Raw genomic sequence first — 15,554 nt, 5'->3', positions numbered from 1 at the left:
TGCAGCTAATTTTTTCTATTATTAGAGCAAGAAGAAAAATATAGTGATAGAAATTAACATCAGTAAAACCATTGAAATAATCTGGAATAACAACATTCTGTATGAACCGGGAATAGTAATATATTAAGTAAATAATAGCAATAATCACATTCATTCATAACAAACCAGGTTTTGAAAATTTCTGCTTATGAGGTTTGGACCTTCTTTTTACTGCTTTCTCTGCATTTGCTCCACATATTTACACTCAGATGACCAGTAAGGTCTGTTTGATTTAGTAAACCGTTTCAATTTATAGGTAATTATTTCCAGTATTTTGTGTTGTTTTTCATTTGGGGTGTGCAAAGAGAATTATTTAACTGCACCAGAGTCCTTAAATTTAAGCAAGAGTGTAATATGAAATGAAGGTATTAAAGAAATACTAATTATGTTATCAATATGTGCAAATTAAAATCTCACTCAAATTTTTATGCATTTCTTTTCTTTTTTCTTTTTTGATACAGTTACTTACAGTAATTTTCAAAGTAAGTTTGTCAATAACAAAATAAAAAACAGACAAATAATTGACACAAAAAGCAAATCTTCACTAAATCCTCAGTAGGTCTTTTGGATTTATTCTTATTCTTATTTGTTAAATGCTACAAGTGTATTCAGCAATGTACAAAATACTGAAGACATGTTCACTGCCCAGAGGACTTACCATGTAAACAGATATCTTTGCTACTGCCTTTGTATTACTATTATTGCTACTGATATTGCTAGGTATAGTGCTGTTACATCATTATAGCTCAATAATCAACACTATATAATTGTATCGACTGCTTCAGTAATAATAATGGAATGTATCATGCCATCACTTTACAAGCAGAAATCCCTATTAATATAAGTGGGGTTTTCTACTTAAAAATTGATGGAACGATCTAGTCTGATATTGATAATTACTGACAAATATGTTTTCGTTTTCAGGGCAAGAAATTAATCCTTTCCTCGGATGCATCTATCACTATATTTGAGTGACTGATAGGAGATGATAATTGCTTGTGCCATTCACTAGTGTAATAATTTTAAAATGTGCTTATCAAGTGACCTCAAAACATTTAAACACAAGATTTAAAGCATTACAGGGAAATTGCTTAGCCATTGTGTTCAAATTTATATGCAGTTTGTTTCCTGTCAATTCTAGTGACGAACTTTGTAAAGGAAAACTACTACCGGGATGGTTGATAAACCGTTAGAGTTGAAGGAAACCCAGGAGGACAAAGTAAACCATTCTGAACAACACCAAGATGTCATGTAAGTAAGGAGATGTGTAGGGCTTACACCAACCAAAGCCAGGAATTTCAGAATTAAAGGGGTGTTGTTAACTAGAAATCTAGTCAGTTAAAGAATTCTTTAAATTAGTTTCAGGTTCTACATCTGCCCCATGTTTGTTTCTACAATTACATTTTATATGTTTTTTTTTTAGGAATGTTTTTCTTTTCCCCATTGCTGTGTGGAAACCCATACAAAATATAGGGGAAACTAACTATCTGACTGTGCAGGGGAAGCAATGAAACTGGCTATGATATGCTTTTAAATGCACAACTTAAATGGGAAAAAATAGTTACTTGCCTCCAGGACAGGGCTGCCATGACAGGCAGTCAGATCACTGAATTCATAATCCCTAGGTAGAATTTAAACACCTCCATGTTATGGTTCGCTGTAGATATACCAACATAAATGTACTCCTTTTCTTTAACGTAAATGAAGTATGTTCTGCCTCATTAAAGGTCAAACAGGGTTACCTTCACTTGAAGTTCAAAGTGAAGTTACTGTTTCAAAGTTCAGTCATGGTGTAACACGTGGTTCACTTCTGCAAAATTCCAAGAATAAGAGAACCCTCTCCTGTTTTTTCTCTTCTAGCACCCTCCACATTAGTGAAGAGCCTGACTGACTCTTCCCTACCAGCCTCACACCCAGCTTCCTCTACTACAACCCTCCAATGTGCTGGGAGGAGAGGGAGGAATTAGTTAATTCCCCACATTTGGCCCATTCCCACAAACCTGAAAATTCCTATGCACAAGGCTGGCAACTGTGATCTTTCTTCCAGCCAGATAGAGGTACTTACTCCTTCCCTGCATTAGTTTGTAACTTATTCCAACGCTGGCCATTTTGAATATTCAGCATTTGAAAGTTGAGCTGTTTTGATTGGCCACATAGGTCACATGGTATGATCAAATCAGGTGCCCAGTGAAAATAAACAGGTATACAAATTCAAAATTCACTTTATAAATATTCTGCAATATTCACTTTCAATTGGCTGGTTTGGTGACCATTCCAGTACACTTGTTTGCTGGAGTGTATGCTGAGAGCAAATACAAAAAGGAGTGAGAATACCCTTAAAGAAAACTTGAATGGATATCTGTGGGAACTTTTTGCAGCTTTTCTGCAGCTGTAGTAAATACTATGGACAAGATGACAAGTTAACAAAATGGGCCAAATTCTGACCTTACGTATGCATATGGATCTCATTGTAATTAATGGGGAGCTATACCTGACAGCATTGGTCTTACTTTTAAATCTTTTGAATTTGTAAACTTTTCCTTTGTTACACTCTGAGCCTGACTGTAAATACCAACAGTTGCATTTCATTCTGTTAAAAAAATGATGAATATAAAATTATTAGCAGAACCCCTTCTATTGCATTATCTATATGAACTATGAATTCTGTGCTATGCAGGTTTTTCTATCCCGGCCATCACTGTAGTATTTGAGTGCATCAGTCATATTGCACACAATTTTCTAAAAGAATCTGTATGAGAACAGCTCTCCTTTTTTCTGTGAAAGATACAATTTCACTCTATACTTCCTGTTCTGTATCTTGGCAATTTTTTTGACTTTCATGAAGCCCAGAACGTTCTGTTAACATTGTACGATTTCCTGTTTTTTTCTGAAGAGGTCCCCCTATGACAGCAATTTTCTGAGAATCCATTATTCAAATGCTTTGCTGTCTGTGAGTGTGTTAAAAGGAGAGAAAATGTTGAGTCATGGGCATTAAAAGTACAATTTAGTACATTGTAACAATATTCTTGGACAAATATGTTTCATGTTCTTAAATGAAGCCTCTGACTAATGCTATAAGACAGTAATAAACTAAAGGGGGCATGATACCTTATTTTAAAAAAGTCAACAACCCCTCCACAGCAATAAACCCGCACTCCCTTTCTTTCCTGTAGAAATCCCTATTACTGTCACCACCAACAAGAATTAAAAGCCCTACTGCAACTTTCAGTGTCTGATTAGATCTTACATAGAAATGTACACATGGTGCCAAATTAAATTCTGGGGTAAGTGGACACAACTCCATAAAATTCAGTAGGACTCCACCTTCTTATGCTGGCTGTGAACAGTGTATATGAGAGGACTTAGCCGAAAGAGGAGGTGGGCTTCCTGGTTGCATATATAACACCCCTTTGTAATGTACTTCTATACCAGATGTGGACTTGTCAGAGCTTGCTTTATAACTAGAAGTGTTCCTCATGAGATCCTTTAATGCTCCCTAGGTGTGGCTGAAGTTTATTTAAATAAGGTATTTTTATACACAATGCCACCTAATGGCTGAATAGCATAATACAGTTTAGCATTCCATTACATCTCCCCCTTTTACTTCTACATTCCTACTATTTACAATATTGCAATCTTTGATGTTCAGTACATATCAGTCTGTTAAGTGTCTCTGAATCTTACTGATTTTCTAATTATGTAACCCAAATGTGTAAAAACTTAGTCATCTGTCTGTTCATTTGTTGCAATGACTGGATGTGGTTGGTTTGGAATTCCTAAGTCATCTTCTTCTTGTTCGGTGTCCATCATCTGTGGAATTTGCTCAGTTGATTGTTCTGAGGAATAAACTGTAGATTTTGATGATTTCTGTTGAACTCTCCACATATGATCTGGGCATTGAAATTTTTCTTTACAACATCTGGAGTTGTCCAGTCTTTTTCTCCATCCAATTTGACACAAACATCATGTTCTAGACCTGGCAGTTGTTTAACCGAGTGATATCTGTTGTAAAAGTGTTCATAAACTCTTTTAACCTTTTTATCTGATTTTGCTACTTTCTTCATGTCTGACCACTTTGGAGATAGAGTCTTTTCCAAGTTGGAACAGTAGTTATGAGTTATCTTTCCATTAGCAGTTGTGCTGGACTATATCCAATAGCTGCTATTAATATTGATCTATAACTCAGAAGAAGGAATGACTATAGGATTTTCTTGACTGTCTGTACAGCTCTCTCAGCCTCTCCATTCACTTGTGGGTAATGTGGGCTGCTAGTAATATAAGAACATAAAAATGGCCATACTGGGTCAGACCAAAGGTCCATATAGCCCAGTTTATTCTGTCTTTCGACAGTGGCTGATGCCAGGTGCCCCAGAGGGAATGAACAGAACAGTTAATCATCAAGTGATCCACCCCTGTCACCCATTCCCAGATGCTGGCAAACAGATTAATATATAATCAAATTCATATTTCATTTGGAATCACTTAAATTCTCCTGCAGTGAATTGTGGTCTGTTGCCAGTCACTAGTTTTTCTGCAATAACAAAGTGAGCAAAAGTGCACTTCAGTTTTTTGATAACACTGCAACATATTATGTCTTTCAAGTACATTCTTTCTATATACAGTATCTGGAAAAGTAGCCCATTATGACCAGGTAAAGATGTCCTCTGAATGTGCATAATTTGCAGCTAGTCTCTTTCAGGGTCTGTCTGGTAGAGGTGTTTGTATGCTGTATCATTCAGCATTATATCTTAAGTTGATTTGTACTGGGTCTCCTTTAAAAAGTGAAATATAATCAAATCATCCATTAAGTTCTTTCATCTGTCTCACTAGCCCATCATGGTTGCCATGCTGCAGCTGAGAAGGTTGTTGATCAGTGGTCCTTTGATCCCATGCACTCTGAATGCAAAACTTTTGTCTTTGTAAGCTGTTTCTATGGTGAATTGGCCCATGCAGTTCAGAATACCTGCAGTGCCAGTGAGAGCTGTGTCAGGTGAGGGGTTGAAGGTGTGGGGTTGAAGGTGATTGTAAGTCCCTTCTGAGATGACTATGATATCAGCTTCTAAATATCAGCTCCTAAAGTCAATAATTTTGCCATGAATATTCAGTTTCAATCTCCAGGCAGGCTGTATGTCATCATAAGTGATAGATCCCAGAAAAATAGCTCTTGATTGTCTATAATGTGAGTCAACTCCCTGATTGCTTTGATGCAGGAAACAGCTGGAAAATGTCCATATTTCATGCATTTATTACACCATGTGCCATGGACATGCATCATCTCTTGGAATATGACTTTTTCCACACCTTGTTCATGTAGACTGAAATTTGTCCCCCTTAGCCTGGGAGTTCTATCTCCTTGACTCAGAAGTTTTATGGCAATGACTTTTAACACTCAGGTGTCTGTTTACAGTTTCTAAGCTAGTTTCAGGAATTTTTCAAGATTGTCAAGTTTCTCCAGGTTTTGCTGTTTCACCATTTCAGACTGTTTTGCTATTTGAATAGCAATGGATAGAATTAAATCTCTCTTCAATTGAAGCTGCTGCGAAAGGTTTGTGTGTGTTAGCCCAATAACCAGCCTGTCTCTGATATTTTCATGTTTTGCTTTCCCCAAAATCACAGTTTTTAGCCAATGTATGCAGAGCTCTTATAAAACATCTAACATTTCCCCCTGGTTCTTCAATTCTCTATTGAAAACGTGCTCTTTCATAAACCACATTTCTGAGGATACGTGTAAAGTATGCATCAAACATAGCCAGAACCCTTTCATAGCCATCTTCAGTGCCTTCAGTAAAATGAAAGGATTTAAAGGATTTGCTTCCCCACAGCATACATTGAAGAAGATACTTGTATATCTTCAGTTTCTTTGTGGAGTTTGTTTGCAATTCAAAAGCTTGCAAAATACTGCTTGGAGTCTGTCACTGTGAAGGTTTGTCAAAGCTGAAGTTCTCTGAGGGCTTTAAAGGGTGGTATGTGGATGAGATCACACAACCTTCATTGCTCTGTTCCCCCTGTTTGCAACCTTTTTTGCCGTTTTCCTTCCATTTCTGTTCTTAAGCCTGCTCCTAATACATGTCATGTACCAAATATGGGCAGGTCACAGAACTTACTTATACACACCAGATGTGTTCATCATAAGATCCTTTAATACTCTGCCACGTATGGCTGAGGTTCATTTAAATAAGGTTTTTACACACACTGCCACCTAATAGCTGAATGAACCCCTTAGGCTTTGAGAACACATCAAATCTCACAAGCTACACAAAGTTAGTTCCGGTCAATGTTCTGAGTTGCCACCTTTTGCATGAGACATAAAAACAGAGATCCTCACAATTGCTTGCGTCCATTAAAGATCTCACTGCAGAGGGCTGTCAACTCACTTGCATTTTACAGGTGACATCTGTCAATTCACTCTTCACCAGACTAACTGCAGAAAGCCTACCATCACCCCCATGTTAGCTGGCTTGCATGCCTTTACTTTGGACTTTACTTTGAGACAGGGAGAAGATGGGTCTGATTGCTTTCCCATGTTACCGCTCCTCTCTCACCATTTTATGTCAAGCACCTGAGTAGCAAGGGTGGCTGGATCCCTCTGTCAGCTCATCAGCCCCTGTCTCCTGTTACCTGTGCTGTTGCCGGTGAAGAGAAAGTGCTGTATGTAAGAGAGAGGAATGGCGTATGTGGGAAAACAGAGGAAGACAGAAGACTGATAGTGTGATGGTGGGAGGTGTGGGGCTTAAAAAAAGCAAAGAAACCATTTCTATTTCAGGTCAGTTTCACTTTCTGGTTCTCATGCCATAGCACAACACTGCAGGGTCTGGATTGCAACTTGAACTGGTTGGAAAATTTTTGTGAAAGCAGTTTTCCCATCAGAAAATACTGTTTGCAAACAGTTCTCCGGGAGTACAATAAACAAGAATAGTAATTGTATTTAGTTTTTATATAACATTTTTTGTTCGTAAATTTCAAAGTGGCTTTCAAAAGACATATATATCTGTAATACAGGGAAAGCTGAAGGTCTTGCCCAAGGTCACCCAGCAGGCTGGTGGCAAAGATAGGAATAGAATCCAGGCAGGCAGAGTCCCAGCTCATTGACACTTACTGGGCCACACTTCTCTCAAATCATGTGGTACTTAGTTGTGACTAGTTAGATAAGTCACCTGGTGCATCTTCTGTTCTGTGACTTGATGTGTGTGGAGCGCTTCTGGGATAAGCACTCATGCATATAAATTTAAAATTCAGTTATTATAAAATTCTCACTCATATGATTTTGAAATTCGCTTTTGGCAAACATTCCAATCTGTAAAACTTTATTGCACAAAACTTGGCAGGAAGCAAATGCAAAAGGGATAAAAGCATGTGTGACCAGGTGGGACTCACTTCGCTAGCGCTTCCTGCTGGCTGTCCTCGGGATAAGCTCTGCTAGCCAGTGCGCCTTCTTCTGGTGATGTCTCACCTCCATCACTTCTGCTCCTGGACCCGTGTCATTCCAAGGACCATGACATCCTCTTCAAGGCACAACCCTCTGGTTGTGCTGCATTCTCTGGGGGAACTGCAGTCCACTGTCCAGCCACTTCCTTCAGTGGTAACTACATCCCGTTATCTGGCCACTTCCTCAGTGGTGTGGCAGGGGGGAACCCAGGCCCACCCACTACTCCGGGTGCTGACCCAGGGAACCTGTAGATGGCAGCCGCATTCTGCATCCCTTCCAACCTCTCAGTCTATTTCCCTGGGCCACTTCCCCGCAGCCCCCAAACTTTCTCTGCCCTTATCTCAGGGCCTTAGCATGCCAGTCTTAGAAGTCAGCTAGGAGCACACTCCCCTGATTCTGCTCAGCACTGCTCTGTCCAAGGTGCTAGTGTTCATCTTCCTGCAAGGCAGACAGCCAGCGCTCCCTCCTTTAGCTCCAGGGAACAACTGAAGTTGCTTTGCTCTGCAGCCCTTTTTATATGGGCCAGCCCAGCCCTGATTGGCTGCTCCTCGCAGCCCATTTCTAATTGATTGCCTCCTGCACAGTCTCCCTAGTTCTCTATTAACCCCACATGGGCCAGTATGGGGCAGACACCCCATCACAGCATGGCTGAAGTTAGTGCATTAAAATACAAGCAAATTAGATTCTAAGTGGTGGAATATTTATTTTATCTATTTTTCTGACTGAATCATTCACTTCAGGAGCAAAATGACCTGATGTTGCAAAATAAAACATGAGAGTAAGAAAAGGAACAGATGCCAGTATGCACTTTTGTGGTACAAATATACACCAAGAACTAACAAATAAATTAATGTTGCATACATACATGCATACATGCTAATGTAATGCACACAGCTACTTATTACAGCAGCATCGTTTGCACAGCTAAGCCTGTGCTGGCATTTTCATTACTCATTCACTATTACTCTAAACATTCACTCTGGAATGAAACTCGGCAAATTGGTCTCAGTCTAGGACCTTTTTTTTGTAGTCACCCATTTGACTGTTAAGTTATAGAGGCATAAAATATAATTTTAGTGCTCAAATAACTTAAAATGGCTTTGAATTAAAAAAATGAAATAAGTGTAATAAAAAAATGAAATAAGCCTGGTGTAATTACTTGGGATATTTGGAACAAATAAAACAAAACACAAAACCAGCCAAGATACTGTAATTTAGAAACATTCTACTCTGTAACTCAGCACATTTTGTCCAGGATTTGCAATAGAAACCATATGACATCCCAGATTGAACCCTGATTCTACCCACTATAGTCCCATTGTGTAATACTTCACCCCCAAGTAGTCCTAATGAAATCAACAGGACTACTTAGGCAGTAAGGTATTACTAAGAATGTGTAAGGGTAGCAGAGTAGGGCCCTGATTAATTATGTGAAGGACCATAATAGCTCACATAGAATTCTGTTGGCATACTAGCTACAGAAAACATGACTTTAAAATTACCTAAATTAGAGATGAGAGACTTGTTTGGCCAGATTTAGAAGCCATTTCTAATTGGTGGGTTCTCAATACCAAACTGACCTCAGACTTTTCCAGGGTTGAGTTTCATTTAGGATGACCAAAATATGAATCCTTGTTCCTACGCAGGGAAAATAGTGACTTCCTGTTGTCCTAGGCTGATTGAAGAAACATTGACTGTATGATTGTCTGAAGGGAATCCGGAGTGAAAGGAAAGGAAGAAAAGTGGAGCTGAGGGGGCAGCATATACAAATAGAGAAATGGAGAGACAGTGGAAAACAATGGAGCTGAAAGGGGAAAGAAGAAGAAAACAACACTTAGAGAGACTGAGACTAAAGGGATTGGAGAATGAAAATCCTAAATTCTTTCAGGGTCAATCATTGCAATCCTTGCTCAGACAGAGCTCCCAGTGACTTCCTGGGGGTTTGACCAACTAGGAATGGAAAGATTTGGCTTTCAGCTAATTGCAAAGTGCAAATTCTATCATTTGCTTTATATTATTCTCCTCCCTACAAACATGTAGCACTTACTGTCCTAAATAGGAGCTGTGCATGTATAGGAAGAGGAGATGAGAACATATAGAAAAGCTGTTCTATGAGAATCATAGAATCATAGAATCATAGAATATAAGGGTTGGAAGGGACCCCAGAAGGTCATCTAGTCCAACCCCCTGCTCGAAGCAGGACCAATTCCCAGTTAAATCATCCCAGCCAGGGCTTTGTCAAGCCTGACCTTAAAAACCTCTAAGGAAGGAGATTCTACCACCTCCCTAGGTAACGCATTCCAGTGTTTCACCACCCTCTTAGTGAAAAAGTTTTTCCTAATATCCAATCTAAACCTCCCCCACTGCAGCTTGAGACCATTACTCCTCGTTCTGTCATCTGCTACCATTGAGAACAGTCTAGAGCCATCCTCTTTGGAACCCCCTTTCAGGTAGTTGAAAGCAGCTATCAAATCCCCCCTCATTCTTCTCTTCTGCAGGCTAAACAATCCCAGCTCCCTCAGCCTCTCCTCATAACTCATGTGTTCCAGACCCCTAATCATTTTTGTTGCCCTTCGCTGGACTCTCTCCAATTTATCCACATCCTTCTTGAAGTGTGGGGCCCAAAACTGGACACAGAAACATCCCCCTTCCCCATTATAGGTGTTCCACTGTAAATATTTCATATCTTTGTCATAACATACTCTTTCAAGACCAATGCTGGATGTGTGCACACACACTGTATTTGGGTGGCTGCATTTTTATGTGATTTGTGGATGTAAACAGAACCTGTTCACCCAAATTTGAGATGTTACATGTGTAGAAATGAACATGTGAAAAGTTGTGCCTGCACAAACCTGTGTGTGCAAAGTTGTGGTCATTATTTGATAGCCTGGGTTGAGACTCCTGAAATTTGACCCATATATATGTTCCCTGATCATATATATATTGCTTAAGCAAATTGGACTCTGTTTTAGATCACTTATTCAGCCTCTAGGAACAAATCCAGCCCTCTTCCTATTGTCACAAAGGCGTCCCAGACAGTGGAACCAGTGTGGTTCTACCCAGGGTGGGGGAACTAGGATGTGGACACCAGATACTTTACCTTTTCTGGTTGAACACTCTCAGAGGGTGTTGCTGAGCAATTACTCCCCACCCCCTCCCACCGGGTACTCTCTTATGGGGTTCTGCAGGGTATCATCTGGTCACTTCTCTTGTTTAATATGTACGTGAGGCTGTTCGGAAGGATGGAGGGGTGGCATGGGTTGCAGTGTCTTTACTCTGCTGATGCAATGCAGCTTTGTCTCTCCATTTCTGCTGACTCACAGCTGGAGCAGTTGAAGTATTACTAGTGTCTAGGGGAGATAGGGGCATTGATAAAGGCTAGCTAGCTGAGGTTGAGCTCAGATAAGCGTGAGAGGATGTTGGTTGGGGGGAGCCCAGAAAGAGATGGTGGCAGGAGGTAATTTCTGCCTCTTTGAATGAGGGCGTGCACCCGCCTCATGTTAACTGGGTTTGTTATCTGAAGGCATTGTTAGAATCCAGCTGCTATTAGAAGAGCAGGTAGCAGTTACAGCCAAGTTGGCTATTTTCCATGTGCCAATGACTAGGAGATGGTGCCAATGCTTTTGGATGTGAACCTTGAAACCACCATCCAAGCCTTTGGCACCTCAAGACTAGACTGTTGCAAGGCACTCTGCAGGAGGCTACAAGTTACAGCTATTTGAAAGCTGGTGTAGAATGGAGCAGCCTGCTTGCTAAGGGTATTCATTTGCTCTACAGCCTGTGTTGGCAGCTAATTGGTTTCCGGGTTGGCACTGTTCTTGCCCTGTCAAGCCCTAACTGACTTAGGATCTGCCTAGGAGTCTGCCTCTCTCCCCAGGACATGCTGCCACAGTGGATAGAGGTACAGATGGCAAAGCATCCTCCATTGGGGTTCTGAGTCTTTGGACCTCACTTCCCCCTTGCTCTTCAGTTTGTTAGTTATCTTGGCACACTCTAAAGCCCACTTTAGTCAAAAGGAGATGAGTGAATGGCAGGCTGGGTAGGAGAGGTGTGGGATTTCAGTGAGGTTTGGTGTGGAGTGGTGAATTTACTTTTTGTTCTACTTGTGTTGGTGAGGACCTATTTGATTTGATCCTGGGGTAGTTGACAAATCGACTTTTAAAAGATTTGTCAAGGTTGCCCCGAGTGTTTGGACAGGCACCCTTGTAGAGGAATAAAAATCTAAAACAATATAATGGGGTTTTGCCCCACCTTGTACAGCATAGAGCCAGTCTCTGCACAAGGAGGAGGAGGAGAGAGAGTATAGACTGTGGCTGGGGCAGCGCCTGAAGGTGCATCTCTGTACAAGCTTCCCCCTCCTTTTCTGGCTGTGAGCGGGGAGAAGGGTAGGTTGTGTAAAGGCCCCACAGAGATGACATTTCAGGAGTCCCACATGAGGAGTGTTTATAAGATCAGGCCCTTTGTTGGGAGACGTGCAGATGGCACTCACCTACCCATAAAATGGTAAACACAAGTTCACTAGCACTAAAGGGGAGAAACTGACACCCAAATCCCCTGGTTAAGGTACCTAGCCAGATACATCCATAGGGTGAAATCCTGACTCTACTGAAGTCAATGGGAGTTTTGCCATGGAGTTACAATGGGGCCAGGTTTTCACTTGCAGTGCTATACTCTGAAGTCACCCAGACATCCACCTACATTTTTAAGTTACATTATTTTACTGTAAAATAATGAGGCCATATCTCTTGTTGGTGTGTGTCAATGGCATTCATGCAAAGGTGCATTTGAGGAAAGAATTTGGCTCCTAATTTTGTCCCTAATCTTAGCATCTTGCTGCTACCATATCTCTTTGCTGCCTGCTTGGTCTCTCTGATTTGTTCTCTAATACCTCATACATTACTTTAGACATTGATTGGAAGCTGTTAAGCCATGTCTAGCCTTAAAAAAATAACACTAAATATAATAGGCCAGATCCTCAGCTGGCATAGCTAGCATAGCTCCAAATGGGTCTGGCCTTATATGGAATATTCCAAAAATTTGAAATAAAACATTTTTTTATATTGACTATACCACACCTCAAAATAAATGTACATAAGTTTATGTTCCTACTTATTTTTGTGTGCATATAAATGTGAATACTTACTCAAAAATACTACACATATACCCTGAAATGTGTTTATTTTATGTTTGTACGTGGATACCCCCCATCTATTTCACACACACAATCATACAGATAAATGTGCCCACATATACAGTATATGTATTCATTCTCTAGATAATCAGAGACACAGATAAAATAAAGCTTCCAGAATGGCAGACATTGTGCAGACAGGGTTGTTAGTTTATGTAGGCTATAGGCAGAGTCGACTGGAAAATTTTGATCACTTTAATTTACTATATCCAGCATGCCTGCTGTACTAGTCCAGCACTTTTATCAAGCCCTGTGAGGTGGTATTGATTTTTTTATTTTCTATGTAGGATAAGAAGACAGAGAGTTAGGAGCAAGAGTGAATGAAGAACTTTCCTCAGATTACTGCTATTCTCTAGCTTATTGCATCCTGTCGTTTGTAGTTTCAGATGATGTCCAGTATGTCAGGGTTGCTTGAAGCAATAAACAGGGTGAATAACAATGGAAGGGCTAGATGAGAAAGATTGAAAAAGGAGAAAGAGGCAGCAAAGGAAGAAAGTGAATGTGAGAAATGGGGGTGGAGGGGGGGGGAAAGCGAGGTTGAGATAAAGTGTTCTAGGTGTAGGGAGCTTGATAAGTGCATTCCTTTAAAGTCGCTATAACTGCTACCATGACAGCTTTTCAGCTAACAGCTAAAATGTAAAGCCTATCGAATGGTGAAGTAATAGAAACAGTGGCCTTTATGTTTTATTATTTTTTAAAAACAAACAGAAAACCAAATAAAGAAAGGCTTTAAGGTTGATATTATTGTTTTTCTTTCTTGAATGAGTCGTTGGGCTATTGTGGATGGATGGATGGATTTCTTGGTTGCATCCAGTTTAGAATGTGGTCCTAATCTTTTGCAGATTCTGAATTCCCCCTTGGCCTTTTTTCAACCATCATCTTCCAGGACTATGTTTAGTATTTTAGTTACTTTCTTGAGCACTGCCACTAGGGAACTATAACCTATTAATAACAGTTAAAGGGGAATATTTTGGACCTGTTAATCAAGAATGCCTTATATTTCAAACAATATTTCCTTTGTTGATCTACATCGCAGACCTCTATTCTGTTCTTTTGTACTATACCATGCCATGCATGGAGTTCACATTGACATTGTTGGGGAGTTGCACAAACAGACTGACTCCAAAAGAGGCAATAGAGAGAACTGGACTGAAGAGACCTACAGTGACCTGTAAGGTAGATCAGAGAGGAGAATTTTGCCGTTCATTTTTGGCTAAATATTTTTATTTAGAAGCTGAGTCCTGTATGAAATGTAATTAGTTTAGCTCAGGCCTTTAAAATGAGGGAGGCTTCAAATTGAAGGTGTTGTTCTATTAAACTGGATTATTTTGTCCTGCAGCTTTCATAGTAAAAGGTTCATGGCAAAGGTCAAGGTACTACACAATGGCAGTTTCTATTAGGGTTAAGGTGTGGCTACTAAGCCAGGGCACTTACTAACTGATGGTGACTCAAACAAAATTATGTGATACAGAAATTTAGGGACTGTTTCTGCAGCCTTGCCCACATGAGCAATCCTGACTCATGCAAGTAGATTCACTGAAGTAAACTGTGGCTCATGTATGTAATGGCTATTTGCTGATTGAGAACCAGAGACTCCTGTCCGCTAAGGCCACTTTACACCACTTACATGCTTAGCTGGTACAAAGTGGCCTTAAAACATCCAGAGATTATTGGTGTGGGGGAACTCTTCATAGGTATAAAGCTGACAGAAGCAGCTGTTCTGTCTCTTATGCTAGTCCACCAGCACAAGGGGAATAAAGGGACATGTTCTGGGGAAGGGAGAGGGCTTGAGTGGGAAGGAGGTATTGTAGAGAGGAGCTACAGTATGTCTGATCCTCCACTTTGGTGAAGTCCTTTGCGCCTGTAGAGCTTTAAATTGTGCTGGGTGGCCCTGAATCAGGGACAGCCACCAGTTCTCTGCAGCCCCCTTCTCCACGCCATCCAAGCTGCACTCAGACACAGTGGGGGATCAGACCCCAAATGTATGGAGAAATGGGCTACGTCCATGCTTTTAGTGTCCAAATATATTATATATTTTTTTCTTACCCTAGTTAAAGTGGAATCTATTCTGTATTAAATGTGTGTGGGTAATTCCCAGTAATACATACAGAATTTCTGGGCTTGATTCTGCTTTAGCTCAACGTGATGCCAATGCCACTGTTGCAAAGCTAGTGTAAGTCTAAATGACTCAAACCTTGTGTGTGTGTCTACTGAAGGTAGAATAGACCACACAGTGTATATTCTTCTTAGCAAGACATTTAATTTGATCAAGGATACTTCAGCTAAAAATGCTTTGTGTGTGTGTGTGTGGGGGGGGGGGGGGGGCACAGATGGGGACTTTTGCTTCAAAGGATTATACTAACTTCCATACTAAAAGAGCTTATATAATGCAGTCAGAATTAATAACTTGACCAGCCTCCATTAAAAATAATGTTAAGATTTTGGCTTGAACAATCATGGCATTCAGAGCTGAAAATAAAACTCTGGTTTTAACTAAACCTGCTGTTTTTGGATGTTGCAGGGATTTCAGAAAAATCAGCTATTTTGATGTACCATTGATGTGGGAGAGATTCTGCCCTTTGTTCTGACTTTCCTGTCTTTTGTTAAATTTAAAGTTAATTTAAGCAGTTTATTTTTGTGGGAACTTTTTTTTAAATAAAAAGAAACTAAATGTATCAAAATCAGAGAATTTCTGGTGCTGACACTCAACATGTGTGCACACAAATTCCTGATGACATCTGTCAGCATGGGGAGGGAGCCATACTTGAGCATTCAAGAGGAGAATTTGGCCCTTGCATGGGAATCATGGTTAGGTCAGTTATATGTAAATTCCTATGGAGACAAATTTTAAACTACTTAGGACATGATCCTGCAAATTGGTAAGTGACCTTTAGG

The 15,554-nt window shown here is 40.2% G+C and overlaps 1 long non-coding RNA gene across 1 annotated transcript in view; it reads left to right on the top strand.

Moving 5' to 3' along the window:
- The window catches only part of LOC125632235 (uncharacterized), a 95,623-nt gene that overhangs the window by 26,737 nt on the left and 53,332 nt on the right, over positions 1 to 15,554 (top strand). The window contains exon 2 of the long non-coding RNA XR_007355237.2: positions 1,181 to 1,290. This is a non-coding gene — a long non-coding RNA (uncharacterized LOC125632235). The remainder of the gene's footprint in view (positions 1 to 1,180; positions 1,291 to 15,554) is intronic.

The sequence above is a fragment of the Caretta caretta genome, chromosome 2 (genome assembly GCF_965140235.1).
Source record: "Caretta caretta isolate rCarCar2 chromosome 2, rCarCar1.hap1, whole genome shotgun sequence".
In the NCBI taxonomy this organism is placed as follows: Eukaryota; Metazoa; Chordata; order Testudines; family Cheloniidae; genus Caretta; species Caretta caretta.
This window is presented reverse-complemented; position numbering and strand designations above follow the sequence as displayed.